Source organism: Cygnus olor, chromosome 9 (genome assembly GCF_009769625.2).
Source record: "Cygnus olor isolate bCygOlo1 chromosome 9, bCygOlo1.pri.v2, whole genome shotgun sequence".
NCBI classification, from domain to species: Eukaryota; Metazoa; Chordata; class Aves; order Anseriformes; family Anatidae; genus Cygnus; species Cygnus olor.
Window position 1 is genome coordinate 25,918,591 of NC_049177.1, and position 16,471 is coordinate 25,935,061.

General features: G+C 40.7%; 1 long non-coding RNA gene across 6 annotated transcripts in view; it reads right to left on the reverse strand.

Annotated features, from left to right (window-relative positions):
- Positions 1 to 13,819, reverse strand: part of LOC121074805 — a 28,756-nt gene extending 14,937 nt beyond the window's left edge. For 2 of the 6 annotated variants that reach the window (XR_005822543.1, XR_005822541.1), the window contains exons 1-2: positions 12,639 to 13,598; positions 3,923 to 4,110 (exon numbers count right to left, since the gene is read on the reverse strand). This is a non-coding gene — a long non-coding RNA (uncharacterized LOC121074805). Of the gene's footprint in view, positions 1 to 3,922; positions 4,111 to 4,310; positions 4,882 to 12,638; positions 13,602 to 13,634 lie in introns of those variants that run through there. The other 4 variants (XR_005822546.1, XR_005822544.1, XR_005822545.1 and 1 more) reach the window with 4 other exon arrangements.
- Positions 13,820 to 16,471: the final 2,652 nt, after the last annotated feature.

Sequence of the window (16,471 nt, forward strand, 5' to 3'; positions counted from 1 at the left end):
GGAAGCTATGAAAGATGACAAAGAATGGAAAAGGAAGAATTAGCTGGAGCGACTGCTTCATATTCTTCAGAGGTAAAAGGCATGGACGAGCAGGCTGATTCAGCACATCCACAGGTAAAATCTCAGACTATCACTTGACTGTCTCCATCAGCAATTTTAGTAGAACAAAGCTGTCTGGAGTAGGCTTTCATACATTGAAATCATTTTTAGTATTTTTTTTTCCTTCATGTCAACCATATTTAGCCTTCCAAATACTCTGCATCAGTCCTCAAGTTCTATCTTCAGCCCTTTCTGAGCTGTTCAGAGAAGCAGGTCAGTCTGCCTCAGTTTAATGTAACACCTAAATAAACCCTATGCGTAAAACAAATGCCTTTCTTTTTTCTGTATTTGATTTTAACAGAATTTTAGTCTGCTACACATTCTTCCTGGTAAGCCATCTTTATGTTTGCCCAAACCAGATGCATGAATAGTGTTTTGTGCTTTTCAGGCAGTTCTTCAAGGACAGCAATTTTTTTTTCTAACAATTTAATGTCACTGAGGTGTTAGCTATTGACTGGATGCTATTTCCTTTTTACAATTCTGACACATTTCTGCAGGCCAGAGAAGACTTATGTTAAGTTGTCCCTCTGTAAAGCTCTGTGCAGCTCTCACTATTATCTTCAGAAACACAAAAGGTTCCCAACAATATTTTCTTACATCTCTACCCTGAAGCTGTAAAAACGGGCTTGTCTAACATTTTCTTTTTAACTTATACTCCCAGCAACAAGTAAATCATGCTTCAGAATACTAGAATTGAACACCAGAATTATAAATGCTTCTGCTTCTTAATTACATGAGTCTCAAAGGGAAAAATAAAATATTTTGACCCCCAAAGATTGACGTAAAATATGTACGAAAGCCTGAAAGCATCAGCCATCACAAGTCACATACACGTTGGAAAGGAGTATTCAGTAATGTAACTAAACACAAACACATCTCCCTTAACGTGGGTATCACCTAAGAGACGGAAAATGCAACCACATGGCCCAGCCCCTCCAGCACGCCGCTGGGCTGGCTCTCCTGGTGCTCACAGGCAGGCAGGGGCTGCCAAGCGAGCTGCCTGCTGCTGGAGGCTCGCATCTGCCTGCCCAGGGTCTCGATGAAGCACATGCTAAGCAAAGAGGTCTGACTCCAATGCATCCTTTTTTTTTTTCCTGTTCTTTAAACCTCTGGTCAGCCATCCAAAACAAGAGCTGGGGCTATGACAGTATCCCGTGACAAAACCACAGCAAAGTTTGACAAGGACAAAGAACTGACGTGTTGCATGATGTGGAGTTTTTTGTTTGTTTGATTGTTTGTTTTATGACCAGTCACTCGCAACTTCTAAATGTTCATGCAGCATTTCAATGCATCCAAGTTTTGGTTCCAGACCGTCACCATCATAAAAAATCCTGGGAGATGCAATTCCTGCTTTTAGCCATCCTAATTTAGAGTCATAGACAAGCTGAGGTTGAAAGGAACCTCTGCATATCATCTGGGACAACTTTCTGTCTTGTAGATCTGAACTGAGTTCAGCAAAAGTCCAGCTTCAGAGAAAGCATGGATTTGTTATTCTTCTAAGCCAATGATCTTGAGCTACTAAGAATGATTTTTTTTTTTTGTCATGAAAGAAATTGATTTGCAATTGATTCCCAGTGCTTTGTATATTGCTTTATCTGTGACTACTATGTTCCTGAGTTTCAAGAAATTTCTGTATTTCTTAAACTAATCTTAGTCCTAAATAGTTTTGAATTTGACCGTGAGCCAGAATTTCATGGTGAATTGCACACAAATCAACAATACACGTCATTACACAAATAATTTAAGCCATAATGTCCCTCTTTTTGTCTGAAGAAGAAATCAGTCATAAACCAGAGTTTAGTTCAACATGGATTATTCTCAGTAATATGGTAATTATTTACCATAATATTCACAGTAGCTTAATAGAATTTTCCTTTACATGTGAATGAACAGTCACTCCAGCAACAGCCACCACTTATGTAAACCTCTCTCTTGCACGTATATTTAAGGATTATTTATATTACCAAGTTAAAGAGCCATAACAAATTAGAATCCTTCTCAGTAGGATTTTAAGTGAACACCATTTAAATTAAATGACACTAGAAAAAAAAAGTTCAGCACAGTTTTGTCCTAATTATACTTTGAAATTCTTCTGACAAGAAGAGACGTTCTAGCTTTATGAGAATCAGTAATACAAACTTTCTCTTTGGAATGTTTCTTAGTAACCTATGAATAAAAAAAAAAAAAAAAAAGTGCAACTATGGTTGTGAGATTTAGAGGAAGTATAAGATATTTTCACATAAACCTCAAGCTGCTTAAAAAACAGTTTCAATGAAAAAAAAAAAAGACTTGGTTAGAGATAGCCTATTTGAAACACTGGGGTTTAGTATTTTTTTAATCCCAAACAGACCAAATCTCTATTTAGATATTCTTTAACAAAAATATATTTTAATTTGAAAAATGAGAAGTGCTAAAAATATTTTCAGTTTTAATATCATAAAAAAATCTAAGAAGTTTTCACAAACTGTTATCTTTGACAAAGAATAGCCATCTATGCATGCATTATTCTCCATAGGATCCCTATTATACTGAAGCAGGAATCTGAATAAAGGAAAATGTGCTTCATTATACATTGAGCCAGGATATTAGCAAGCTAGTACAGCCTGCTGCCGTATATACTTTGTTTTTGCAGGAACTTCATTTGTTTATTTTACGATATGATTAGCTTTTATTAAATTTAAAGTGAAAGATTTTTCCATAAAGCTGTAAGCATAACAAACCAACATCTCTGAGCTTTTTTTTTGGCATTCATAGTGCATTTTGAAATAGTATTATTGTCTAGAGACTTTTATAACCTTTAAAACACTGTAGAAACAATCAAACATGTCTTTCTTAAAATAAAATATTTCTTGCTACATTCAGCTGCAAGACTGCTGAGGTCTCAATTTTCAAGACCATGAGTTTTGCTTTAAGCAATAATTAAAACCTAAACCAAAAATGAGAGCGCCTGTGCTTGCTGATTGCTGCTTTCTATCTCATTTGTTCCCCTTTTGTTTTTCCAATTGTTTAAGGTTATTTTACAGGAAACTAGAAGCAGTTGATCTGTAGCAGCACAGTATGGTCCACTCACGTCACTGAAATGGGGTCACGAAAACACTCCTACAGGAGTGGATGTACAAACGTGCCTACCCGTGTCCTCCCGAGCACTTCAGCCATGTCTACATATGGTAACACGCTACAAAAGCAAAATCTAAAAAGCTTTCTTTTAAATTAGACTCATACCCAACAGTAAGATTCTGTAAAATACTAGTAATGAAAAGGCTTATTGTTATGAAATAATACGTAACTATAATGTGGTCCTGAAAGATGACTTCATGTTAAACTTCCTTCGGAAACAGTGGTGATCTGCAAAAAGGTTTTATTTGAGCTCGAGATGGTAGTGCAAAACACAGTTGTAGATTAATGGAAAAAAATATTACAGGAGGAAAAAAAAATAACAGTATTTTCCTCAGTAAACAAAACCCAAATATTTTGTAAAGTGTTTTGTCAAGAAATACTTAACATTTAAAAATATTAATGTAGCGTGGATCAAAAGGTTGTTCCTTCCTTCCTTCAAACTAAACATAAAGAAGTTAAAGTCCTGGCTCTACAGAAATCAGCAGGAACATTTTTTTTTACTACTGATTTCATAGGTACTAGGATTTTATAGTAAACAGCCTAACACATAGGCCTCTGCTACCAAAATCAGGAAAGCAAAAAAGCCAAAAAACCCACCCTGCAGCCCTTCCCTCCTGCTTAGCTCCCAGCAGCTCAGCTGGGACAGTGCTGCTCCTGTGACACCACAGAAAGCTGCCAGTTTTTCTCCCCAGAAATTCCCATTCACCTGTTTAGGCTACTTCTGATGAAAACCTTTGTGGTTTAGTCCTCCTTCCACGGAACTCCACGGCCGAGCTCGCGGGAGGGCAGCAGCAGCAGAATCCAGCCCCTCAGCGCCCCGGCAGAGCGTCCACGCGTCTCGACCCGGTGTGAGCGCTGCTGGGGACAGCCGGTGCCCATGGATCCCACTGGGGTCTGTTTAAAGAGATGCATGGCAAGTTGTTGCGAAGGTGGTTTGTTTTAAGCATGTGTGGAAAGCAGGCTGAAAATGCTAGCCTACATTCTGTAGACTTGAGAAAATGGGTTACGTAGGATTTAAATGCATTTTCAATGAAATACATTTTTAATGAAAAAAAAATGATGCTTTATGAGCACGTATTTCTTATTTAGCTTACCTTATTTAACTTACACTGCATGCAATTTTAAAAAGTACTCCAACCTAAGCACTCTGGAAACACCTCTTCTTGTCAAGTCGTACCTCAAGAATATATTGTCAGAAATTCATGAGGTTATTTCTTTGTGAATCTCGCAGGGAGAAGATGAGAACCAGACCCTGAGCTGCCCTCGCTGCTTCCTCATTTCCTGGTCGTGTGCTAGAGCGCGGGCAGATCCCTTCACCCGTGACTAAGGGGGCCTTCACGGGACGTGGCATTCTCAGTGCCTTCGGGATCTTAACAGCACGCCTCCTGTTTTCTAACATATTGTATGCCATTATCCCTTCTCATAATAAGAGGCTTTGGATTTACCTACTGACACATAAAATTGCAGGCATTTGATACAACCTACATCAAGCACTAAGCACCACTGAACATTCTCACTTGCTGTTGAGACAGAGGTTTGTTGAGATCTAAATGGGGTTTCTTTGTAACCAGGCTCAGCAGGACATCACTGCGGTGCTGGCACACTACCTTAAAAGTGATTTAAAATAGGAAGTCAGAGATTGAGATTCCTTGTGGTCCAGCAGGGACTGGAAACATATTTACGAAGCACAGTCTAGTATGGCAGTGGGCTAAAATGTTTATTTAAAGGATTTCTTTATCTGGGGTGCAGAAACTGAGTATCTCAAAATATGTGGTTCTGTCTTGGCTTTTCAAACTACGGATCAAAAAGTTACATGCAGAACAAGTGGCAGATAATCTGGTGTTGAATTCAGGAGCAGCTTAAGAAATATGCTGTTTTTGATCAAGGCGTGAGAATCAGCTTCCCAGGTCTGATAAACAGACCCTAAGGACTGACTACCCTACATAGCATTAGGCATTTGGTATTTTTTAACATCTTGTCAGTTTAGGTCCTGAGCTGATACACTGCCTAATGATAAGAAATTAAACTTTGTATATTTAAAAGAGTATTTTTCATTTATGTGACTACCAGCCATCTAGAAATCTCCTTAGGGGAAGTCTATAAGAAGAAAATTAAGGTATTAAAACTGCCAAAACCTAGACATCGTCAAAGTAACGTAATGAGATGTATTCCACAGATCCATATGGTGGAAAACATTAATCCTCTACTGTCATTCCTTTAAAAAGGATCGTTTTTCCTCTGTGAAGCCTGACACGTCACACTTACAGCCTCTAAGTTCCTTTGCCAGATCCCTGTCCTGCGGTACAGGCGCGGTGTGGATATTCCTCCCTGTGCTCCAGAGCTCACAGACCTTGGATGGAAGTCCTCAGCCTCTTGGCGTTGTGCCCAACACCCCAGAATGACAAAACGCCGTTGTAAGGAACGCTATCACAAGGTGAGGTAATGTGTTTACCACTCCCGGAAGGAAGGCATTCCTGTTTGTGTCTGAAGTATAGTGGAAACATCACCATTTGTGTATGGAAAAATTATCTAGGGCAAGCGCTGCAGGCAGAGCTGGTGTGAGGCAGACCCGCACGTGCCGGGGTCCAGCCCTTGCCTGCTGGAGCAGCGTGCTCCTGCACCACCCCACGGGACTTCTGCTGCAGCAACGGCCAGAGGAACTAGCAAGAGCCTGCTCTTATGGAGAAACTCTTGACCACAACAGAGGGAGGCCGGTGAGTGGATTTGATTGCGACTGCCTTGCTTGGTGGGTTGTTCAGTGGCAACTTATAGCATCTGTGGTCTGCCGGAGCTCGTAGCTTGCAGAGCGTGCTTGGGGCTAGGCTGTGAGTAAGACAGAGGGTGTGGGGGAGGCTTCCTGCCTTTGAACGCAGCTGATGGACTGAGGAGCCAAAAGGGTGGGGGAACGGGCGAGGGAGGGCTGAGCTAGGCACAAGTCCAGGAATTGGAGAAGTTGGAGAAAGAATTGGTGGTAAACAGAAGAGTTGGTTGTACGTTTATCCTTTTTTCTTTTCAGTATAAAAATAGGAGACAATGGGGAGAAACCATGATTATTTACTGAGGTGGCCGTGGAATACAGCTCTGTCAATGGAGGAGAAAACATCGGCTGAATGCAGAAGCTGTGGGACATGTGTTAGCCATGAAAGGATACCTAGTAGAAGTTATTTGTGTGTGAAATGAGCTTAGACAGATCTCACAAATGAAATATCAGAGGATTAAAATGTGTCTAGAAAATAAATGACAGAAGAGTTAAGACGGGACAGAGGAGGGGATGAAGATGCTGCACAAAATCCTCAGGAACTGCAGGTGCGTCTTAAGAAGAGATGTCATCTACAAAAACATAGCCACAAGGAAAAAGTAGCATTAATTTTGACCGTGAGCAGATTGCGTATTAAAATTAAAAGTTAAAATAAAACAAATAAGCAAACTTATAATAAGCAAATGTCTGTAATTACATACTTCATAAGGTAATTTTTTTAAGAATTGAAAGGGAGTAGTGAGTGAACTCAGCAGGTAAGGGAGCCGCATGTGGAAGAAATGCCACATTTATTATATTCTAGTCTAAGTTTCAAAAAAATATTTCTAAATTTTCTTCCCCAAAAGTGAGGGGAAAGCTGCTGAAGAGAGCTCCAGAGCCTGGCTGACCAGCACGGAGATGGATACTTAGGAGAAAGGAAAGAGCTATGCAGAAAGAGCTATGAGTGTGGTCCCAGAGGCACAGGTGTTCTCTAAGAAAACGTTAGTCACCAGGCTCTGTCCATTTTCTAAACAGTCTTAGTCCAGCACCAGTGCTGATGAGCTGTAGCTGTGCTGTGTTTTTATATGCACTGCCTGGGAATTTTCAAATGGGCCATCCACATGGTAACACACAGACAAGAAATCTGTTTTCTCAGAGATGCTGGGAGACACTAGGATAGACTAAGACTTTTCAGAAAAGTTATATTCTGTCTAGAAAAGTTAGTTTTCTGTCTAGCTTAAAAACAAGCTGTACAATACAGCTTGCACAATGTGTATTACAATACACATTATACTAATGTGTATCCTACCACACTGAAACATCAAGCTGCCATTGTTTTCAGTAACTTGCATAAGATTACCATCTTTGTGCCTATAAACAATGCACAACTAATAGGCAAAATACATTTTTACTGTAAAAACAGTGAAGATCTGGCTGCTTATTTTACATCCTGTAATTTATTTAAATAATGGAATGAGAGCTTTCAATGAAATATTCTTTACATGAACCTGGAAAACATCAGTCTTTCAAGTATGTTTTCTTCTACAAAAATCATTAGTATGGAGCTGGGGCCCAATCAGTGACAAATTTTCCATTTGGATCTTAGTATCACATTAGAATACTTTGGGTGCAATCATTTTATTTCCACTGGCAGACACATGTCTGTTTTATATAACATTAAAAATAAAGCTGCCAGAAAGCATACTGATTAGAAAAGGCAAAAATAAACAGCAGCCATTATATCCAAACTAAGGCCACAAAACCAAAAACTCATGCCTCTCTCTTCCCTGCTGCTGCCAGACTGCCAGCAACTTCCAAAGGCAAATGTGGGCACTGCGATCTCTCTTCTGTTCTCAGAGCAACTAATGCACCTAAAGGTAAACCATGGCAAAATACACTGTTCAGCACAAAGTGCTTTGTTAAAACCAAGTAACATTTCCTTGTGGTGTTATGATCTCCACAGCTACAAACAAGGAGATGGCGGTTTGTTTGAGAAGCAGATGATTCAAGTGAAAAGGAAGATATCAACATTTCTCCCCCTGTCCCTCATTTGTTGGTCTCTAGCATAGCTATACCTAAAGGAGAATCAGAGCAACAAAATGCAACAGAAATATTCTGTTGTTTTACTTGTCTTTCTAGAATTGCACAGCAAAAACAGAATTATCTGCCATGGTGTGATAAGATCCATAAATATTATCATCACACGTTGTTAGTTCTTCCAGGACTTCTTCAGCGTTGTCTAGTTTATGAGATTCCTGATTAACATGACTGGGAAAAAAAAAAAAAAGAAACAATTTTTCAAAGGACAGAGCTTTCCCCAATTCTGTTTCTGTTAACTTTGATGAGGAGAATTTTGAAAATCCTACATCCAGCGTAAAAGCACACCTGTGCTTCCAAAGAGTACACCAGAGGTGCTTTGGTCACCGTAATTTCCTACAGAACATTGGCAGTGTAGCTGTGAAAAGAACAAGCAGAGATTTTTAAAAGGGGGGCGAAGGGAGCGGAATCCCTGCAGATATTGAAATTGCAATACGTGGACAACCTCATATTAAAACCAAAAACTGAATATCAACCAAGTCACGTTTTTTGATTAAGTATGGTTGGAGATATACAGCCTTATTCTGGCTTGATAGCTGATTACATTCTCCAAACAGTCTAATAAAACAAAGCGTGCAGCCAAATGGGGTCTCTAATTAGCGAGCAGTCATTGGCTTCCTATACTCCCTTGAACAAAAACAAAAAAGAAAATCCAGCAATGCTGCCCTGCAATACTAGTACAAAGAGGAAAATTGTATTGAATTGTAAAGCTATTTTACCTGTTTTTCTACAATTTAAATTTAAAAAAAAAAAAAAAAAAAAAAGAAGAAAAATAGAGGAACACACATGTCCTTTCTATCTCCAGAGAGCAGCTGGCATCCTAGCACTTCAGGTGCCATATTGCATGATGTGAAATGACATGAAACCAATTTATGTCACCTAAATGACTTGCCATTGACAGTGTGTATCGGAAAGCGCGTATTTATAGCTGGGACAAGTACATTCAGATTAATTAGCAGCTTTCTCCCCAAATGAAAAAGCAGCAGCATTTCAGACAGTCCATGTTATTTGTGAACTTCCAGGAAGACTGAATTTAACAGCACTGTGAGAACAAAAGATCCACTTAAAAGAAGAAGGTATTGAGAGGGCCTATATAAGGAATTAAAAATTTAAGAGCAGGTTTAGAAGTTACAAAAAGGAATCTCTCACTTTCTCAAATATACTGAGAAATGATCTAACTCACCCATTTCGTAGCAGACATTTTATGTATTGTTAAAGATGAAGTTTTTGAGAAAATAAAGAAACAAATAAATAGTTCAGACAATGGACCTGTGCTATAACAAAATTGTGTATTAATGTTGGTTGTGTTATTTCTTTAAGTATTTCTTTGTTTTAGCCTTTTAACTTACAGTTCCCACCCTTTTTGGTTCAGCTAATGTCGTCACGATGAATAATTCTGATCTATTTATTAATTCTGAATCAACAAACTGTAGTCAAACTGATATGAAAGACCCCATGAACAATCTTATGTATAAGTATACCTTTCATAGGCATGTCTTTAGCTTGTGAAAGAAGCTGACAAATGAAGCTCAGGGGGGAGTTCTGCAACCAAAACAAAGCATGAGTCCAATTTTAAGGAATACGAGGTGACAGATGGTATGCTTCCTATTCTAACTTTATTTCTAATTTGTTGGAAATTATGAAAAAAATAAAAGAGGTGCCATGAGCCAAGCAAACCAGATTTAAAAAAAAAAAAACTTTTAAATTAGATGTGTCAAAATGCATTTGTTCTTTTTTAAAAGCTGCAGACTGTTTCTTCTCCCTAAATCAGCTTTGAGAAATAATTGTAAATTTAACGAGTGTCTCAGTGTCAGCAGATACTTTTTCTTCTCCCATCAATCTTTCTCCACAAAATTATTTCTATAAGCATCAGCCCGTCTCTGTGATGAGTTAGCAGTATGGGAGCTCTCATTCTTCCCAGTGCTGTCCCGTGAAAGCAGCAGCAGCAAGAAGCGTGGCGCTCTGCCCGCAGGCGCTTGTACCAACCCGCCACCCGGGGCATTTGGGCAACAAGATGATGAGTATTAAAGAAGCACAAGAATTTGGCCACTGAAAAAGAGAGGACGGTGATGGTCCCTGTACACTGAAAACAGCTTAAACAATGCTATTCTTTTCTTCTAAAGGACACGCTCCAGCTGAAGCAGAGCATCCCGCGTGCCCATCCCAAGGCCGACAGCGCTTGGGCCAGAGCGGGCTGCGTGGCGAGCTGGGCACCTGCCTGCAGGGAAAGTGCCCATTCACCAGGGCTGGCAGAAAGCACCATTTGTACACTGAAATTTATACCTAGGGTGAACTATTCGCAGATATATCCAGGCTGCAAATCGCTCACACTAGGCCACTCACGGAGACGCACAGCTCATGCAGCACCTTTGAGCAGTTCAACTGCAACAAAACAATACAGCAATTTAGATTTCTTTTGGGACTGAGGACTACCTCCCTGTTTGATTAACAGACATCTAGCTATACAGAATGGGTTGAAAGAACAGGTCTTGGTTCTAAATGAGGAGGAGTCCATTCCAAAACAGTCTTATTCCAAGGCACAGCACTGCAGAGCCTGGAGCTGAGCAGCTGGCGGTGCGGGACTCGCATATTTTCAGAGCTGTAACCTAAATTACGTCTCCAAACTACCCTGTTCATTATTGCCTTTCTGCGCTCGTTACTTGCATTGCTTGATAATTACAGGTCGTGTATCATTACCAGAATTCATCAGCAGCGATCTGCTGCTGCCTGTATCGGGGCCTATAGCTACAGCATCTATTAACCCTTCCATCCCTGCTGCTGACTTGGTGGACTGCCAGCCATTACTCATCGTCAGGCAATACACATAAAAACTGAATTGTCCGTTTTGTTTATTTGCCTCCTCACCAGCTGTATTAAAGCAGTTTATAGAATATTTTTTTAAAAAGAGACGAAATATTATGTATTCTGCTATTTAACACACAATGCCTGTTCTTACTTTTGAATGAAGGAGATGATCAATCATGATCCTTATTCTTTGAAAACTCCTCCAAGAAATAAATGTTAAGAAGTCTTTCTAATTATCTTTTTTCTCTGATTCTGTTTCATCAGAAGAAAAAGATTTCCTTCAGAGAAAAGACTTTGTTGCAAGTTTTTTTTTTTTTTTAACTATACATTTGTTGTAATATATGTGAACAAAAACAATTTGAAAATCATGAAGAATTCCAGCACCCATCCACTAACTGCAGTTCTCTCTGAACTCACACTCACCAGAGAACAGGTACGTAGGTTAATGAACATAGCAGCAGTTACCTGTTATCCTTACACGTACAACAGGTTTTTGCACAGGAACTTTATTAAAAAAATAATTTTAGATTTTGAGATGAATTCTTTCACATCTACATGAATATTTCATAGTATTTAACCAAAGCCCCAAAAGAAAAGAAATGAAAACAAATAGACAAGATCCATTTCTTGTGCAATTAGGCTGGAACTTATGGTGCTAGAAAGAATGATCTAATATTTTTAACTAGAGGGTATTGAGTTTGTGTCAACAGTTCTCCAGCTCGAATCATTACACCCATGAAATAAAGTTGCATACACATCTAAAGTTCAAATATTACTCATCTGGTAAAAATAATAAATCTAATTGGAAGTGAGTTAAAATCAATAGGTTTAAGACTGAAAACAACTATGTAAAACAAATTAAACACCATGACAATCTGACCAACTTCTAATTGGGATTCCGTGGTTCAACAGCTTCACAGCTTACATTGTGAAGAAGCTGATCAGTATAGATCAATCTTTGTGTCGGGCTTCTCACTCACATCACTGTAACTGGAATGTACAAGGGCTGGAAAGGAGAGGGGCTATAGGAGAACAGGGAGAGACAATTTCTGGATGTATTTAAATACAAAAATTCTTTCTACTGTTCATGTCCAGTGAAAAACAGAAATGATGGAAGTCAGAAAAACTATCTGTATCAACAGAGGCAGGTTCTTCCCCTTTCTGCAGAAAATCTAGTGATCCAAAGAACACATTCACAGAATTCCCAGGGCTGGGACTATCCATCCAGCTAGAGACAACGTGCACACTCTTTTGGATAAAAAGATTTTTCACTTACCATGAAGAGAACTGTAGGTCATGTTACAGTGAGAATGAGGCAATAGAGTGGTTTGGGCAATACAACATGTGTTTTCTATTTGTTTCATTTCAGGGATTTGAGAGATATCTTTGCATAAGATATACAAATCACTGTGTAAAACACAGACCTTTAAGATTTTCTTTATTAGTTTATTTTAAGAGAATGTATTTAAAATGCTGTTACCAATAGTAATATAAAAGATCTCAGCTTTAAGACAGCTGTTCTGAGATGGAACTGGAAGCAATGCAGCCCTTCACTTGCATGGAAATGTCATAAATGGTTCTTTTCTTAAGCAAGAAGGCACTAATGAGAAAAAGACAAAGTATTAAATGTTGTTTAAAGTTGCATAAAGTTCCTTATCCAAGGAATTCTGTGGGGTTCCATGGTGGCACACCCCACAGATTTCCCAGAAATTTTCAGGCCAGTACCATCCATTTAAAAGTTACCAAGCCTAGGAAAAAAGAAGTTGTTCGCAGCAGTACTTACTGAGGTGCTGGCTGGCGCGTTCCTGGATCATCAAAATGCTCAGCTGTAGTGCTGGTTTCCTTCCACCCCCGGCAGGCTCATGGAAAGTTAAGCAATAACGTCAGGAGGAGCAAAGCTTCACTAGCACAGAAGTATTTGAAAGCCAAGTGTAAGACGGACCCTAAGACAGACACAGCCTGCTCACCTGGGACTACAGATAAAGATGTGTCCCAGCCCAACAGCCCACTCAGCAGTGGACAAGTACTTCAAGCTTTGTAAGAATGTGTGTATAAAGTTTTGGCATTGTTTGCATGGTGATGTATACTTCTAAGAGCCAGGAACATAACCATAAATCCTTTGTCTCATTTTCAGTAACAGCCTTTCAAACTCTTCACTCAGGATGAAAAAAAAAAAATACAAATACGTCATCTCCAGCCTAAATATGGAGAGAAGCCTAGTGGAGAAATTTGCACTCTGTTGTTATATTTGGAGAGTACTTTTGCATTAGATGACAGCGGGGCCCAGAAAATAATTGCCCAGTCCTGGTTCATTGATATTTGATCATTTTCTGCTTGGAAAGATGAGCAAAAAAATGCTCCCTCCCGACATTCAATTAAGAGAGCTATTTGGTGTCAAAGAGCTGAGGGAATTTAGTGGGACCAGTTATTGCTTCTTTATGCATAATTCTGAATTTGCTGCTCTAATGAGCCTTTCTCTATTTCCTTGGTGATTGTCACTCATCTTGGTGAAAATGACTTGGCCTGACAAATCCTGTTAAGCCTCAGAAATTAAATGAGATCTGAAAATGCTTGAGTACACATCCATAGCTTCACATACTGTTCTGATCAGCACTGTTAGTTAAGCAAACTTGGAGGAAAGCCAATAAACCTAGAGCTATCAAACAGGATCGCCAGAAGCAATTAACTGGGGCTGAGAATAACTGGTGCTCCCCACTCCTTAGGATCAAGCCCAAAAGAGAGAGAATAGAAACAATTAGCAAAGATCTGAGATAATTACTTGGATCCATCCAGGTCTGTTCTGCGTGGAATATACAGTTTCCCTCACAATGCCAGAGTGCAAGAAGCAGCCAAGTTACCCTCCAGCGGTACAGGCAGCGACAAACAGGCTGCTTAGGTTCCTTAGCTCTACCCTACCAAATCCTTTTCAACAGAGGCTGGCGGCAGAATTGCTGTCCCATCTTCCACTAACCAGCTGCAAGAAGAAAAGAAAAGAAAAAAAGTAGTATTTAGGAAAAAAAATGGACTGGATGGACTGTGGGATTGTCCTGACTGTGACAAATAAGGCAGGAAAAGTTGGAGTTGGGGGGATGTTTGGACAAGCCTTTGGATTCCAGACCTTCTTTCAGACCCCCCCCCCCCAAATGAAACCATGCTTCCACATATTTAAATCAAAAGATCTCTTACTAGTAGACAAAAAGTTGTAAAGACACATCCAAGAACTTACCTAGAGGAAAAAAAATGTGATTTTTTTGAGTGCTTTTAGGGGATTTTGTATTCCATACTGAAGAGTTCATACTGAACTGTACATTTACAGAAACATAATATATAATTGTTTGAATAATGACTGCATTTTTCCGCATCACTCCTACAAGAAAAGAAAAAGAGAACACATGACGAGGCTGCTTCTTCAGCTGCTGACGGTAGTAATCAGATGATCTTACATGGTTCATTCATTGCTCAAGTACCAGTTGCACAACACTAAGCACAGCCTTAACATTAAGTTTTGCTTGCGGATGGCCCACTTTCTGACTTGTATGAGCATATGTCCTTCCCCAGAACTTGATTTTGCCCCAAGGTAAGCTTTCAGATGACAGAGGACCAGTTTTATGAGGTTCACAAGAGCAGCACTATGTGACCACATCTGACAACAGCCAGATTGTATCAGGCAAACTAAAAAAGGCACACAAAGTTAACAGAATTCCCCTTTGTCTGCACAAACGCAATCTAACTTAGACAAACAGAAATGGAAATATTCCCAAACCAGCCTTGCTCCCTTCCCCTCCAAAGGATAACTCCCCAAGAACAATATGGTTTAACATCAGCAATCCTGTTTGCTACCAGAACAACCCACTTCACATAAACACCATACTTACTTTGACAGCATATGCTATACATTCAGTGCACTTTTATATATTTGTGTATTTCTTATGTTATTTCTTTATCTTACACAAGATGTCTGGATCCAGCCACATTTTCGAGCCACGGCGACCTGTTCAGCAAACACCTTGGTGACCTAGCAGACACCACGCAACTCAGGCAGATACCCCGCAAGAATCCTTCCTGCAGCCATGCATATTTAAAAAAAGGATTAAAAAGCTTACAAGGGTTGTGAAAGCGGCTGCTGACAGGAGACACAGATGTTGCAGCAGCAAGGCAATGGCTTTCAAGGAGCCGGTATCTCACCTGTTTTCTTGAGGAGGAGGAAGTCAAGGTGCAGATGCAGACCTCATTTTCCCGGCTGCTGTGCATGCACTCAGTAACTGCACAAGCTCAGAGCACTGTGGGAAGCTGAACTCCTGAGAGCAGCCACCAGCAAGGTCTCTAGCACAGCACGACCGGCACAGACGCTCGCCCACCCTCAGCTGCCACCTGCCTTCCCAGCCGCGGCCCAGCCACGGGCTGCAGGCACTCGGCCATGTCTCTGCGGCACGGCCCTGTGGGCCACGGCTGGCACGTCGGGCAGCCGGCCGGCTTCAGCTGCGTTTCAGCGAGACCCTGCTGCCTGTCTGTGGGCAGTAACGCTGTGAGGACGGCCTTCAGCACGGGGCATGCACAGCCCGCTTCTCAGTGCTTGTGTGCCTTTGTGCTTCGTCCCGCACAGCGCTCATCGCACGCGTGTAAGGCCAAAAACACGTGTGCAGGCCTGAACCCGCAGACCGGGCCGTGCCAGATGCAGGGCATCGCCTAGACAAAATAACCAGCACACAGACAGCACACAGCAGAAGAGGGGGGCATCTGACAAAGTCCAGTGATAGCCTGTTCATTCCGTGCAGTTTTAGCAATAAACTGGAAAAGAAGCCAAAGCAAACTTTCAGGAGTTGCCTTTTCATCACTCCTGTTTTGTGAAAGCAGCATGTGTCTCCTGGAACACAGGAGCCTCACTCTTCCCTGAGGCTGATGTGCTGAACGCGACGTGAAGCCACCCTTCCAGCCTCGGCTTAAGTCCCACGTTTCTGACACCCCCGTAGCAGCAAGAGAAGTGCAAGAGCAGCAGCGCGGGCGGCAGCAGAGGAAGTCTCGAGCAGATCCACCCTTCCTTCCTGGCCAGGTCCCAGCCCCGGGCAGGGGCAGCGCCCGGCCGGCCGACACAGGCGTCCTGCAGCTGCGTGCAGCATCTCTTGAGTAACACCAGTATTTCACACAATCCCTGAAAAGCTACCTTCGCTGTATGTCAAATCATGAGAGAACACATTATAGGAAGAAAAAGAATTTATTTTTTTTTTTAAATCACATTTTGTAATTCTGAACTTTACAATCACCTTAAGGAAATTAAAGAGGCCTAAATTTATACAAACCTTGCTTGGGCCCATGAAGTCCATTATTTATTTTATTTATTTGCAAAGAACAACCAACCCCTGAAACCCCAAAACTGCTCTCTGAATGTTGCAGCATACCGAAAGCTGGAAATAGTAAAGCTGACATAGCAAATGCTGGATGTTAGGACAACATCTGGTCCCTGTGAAACAGGGGGAGGTTTCCCTGAAAAGAACCCAGATCCACACTTCCAACTTCATAATCTTTTAACTAGTTTTTCCATTACGAAGATGGACAATGAGGCAGCTCAAAGCCCCTGCACAGCACTACCTCTAAAAAAAAAAAAAGAAAACACTCCTT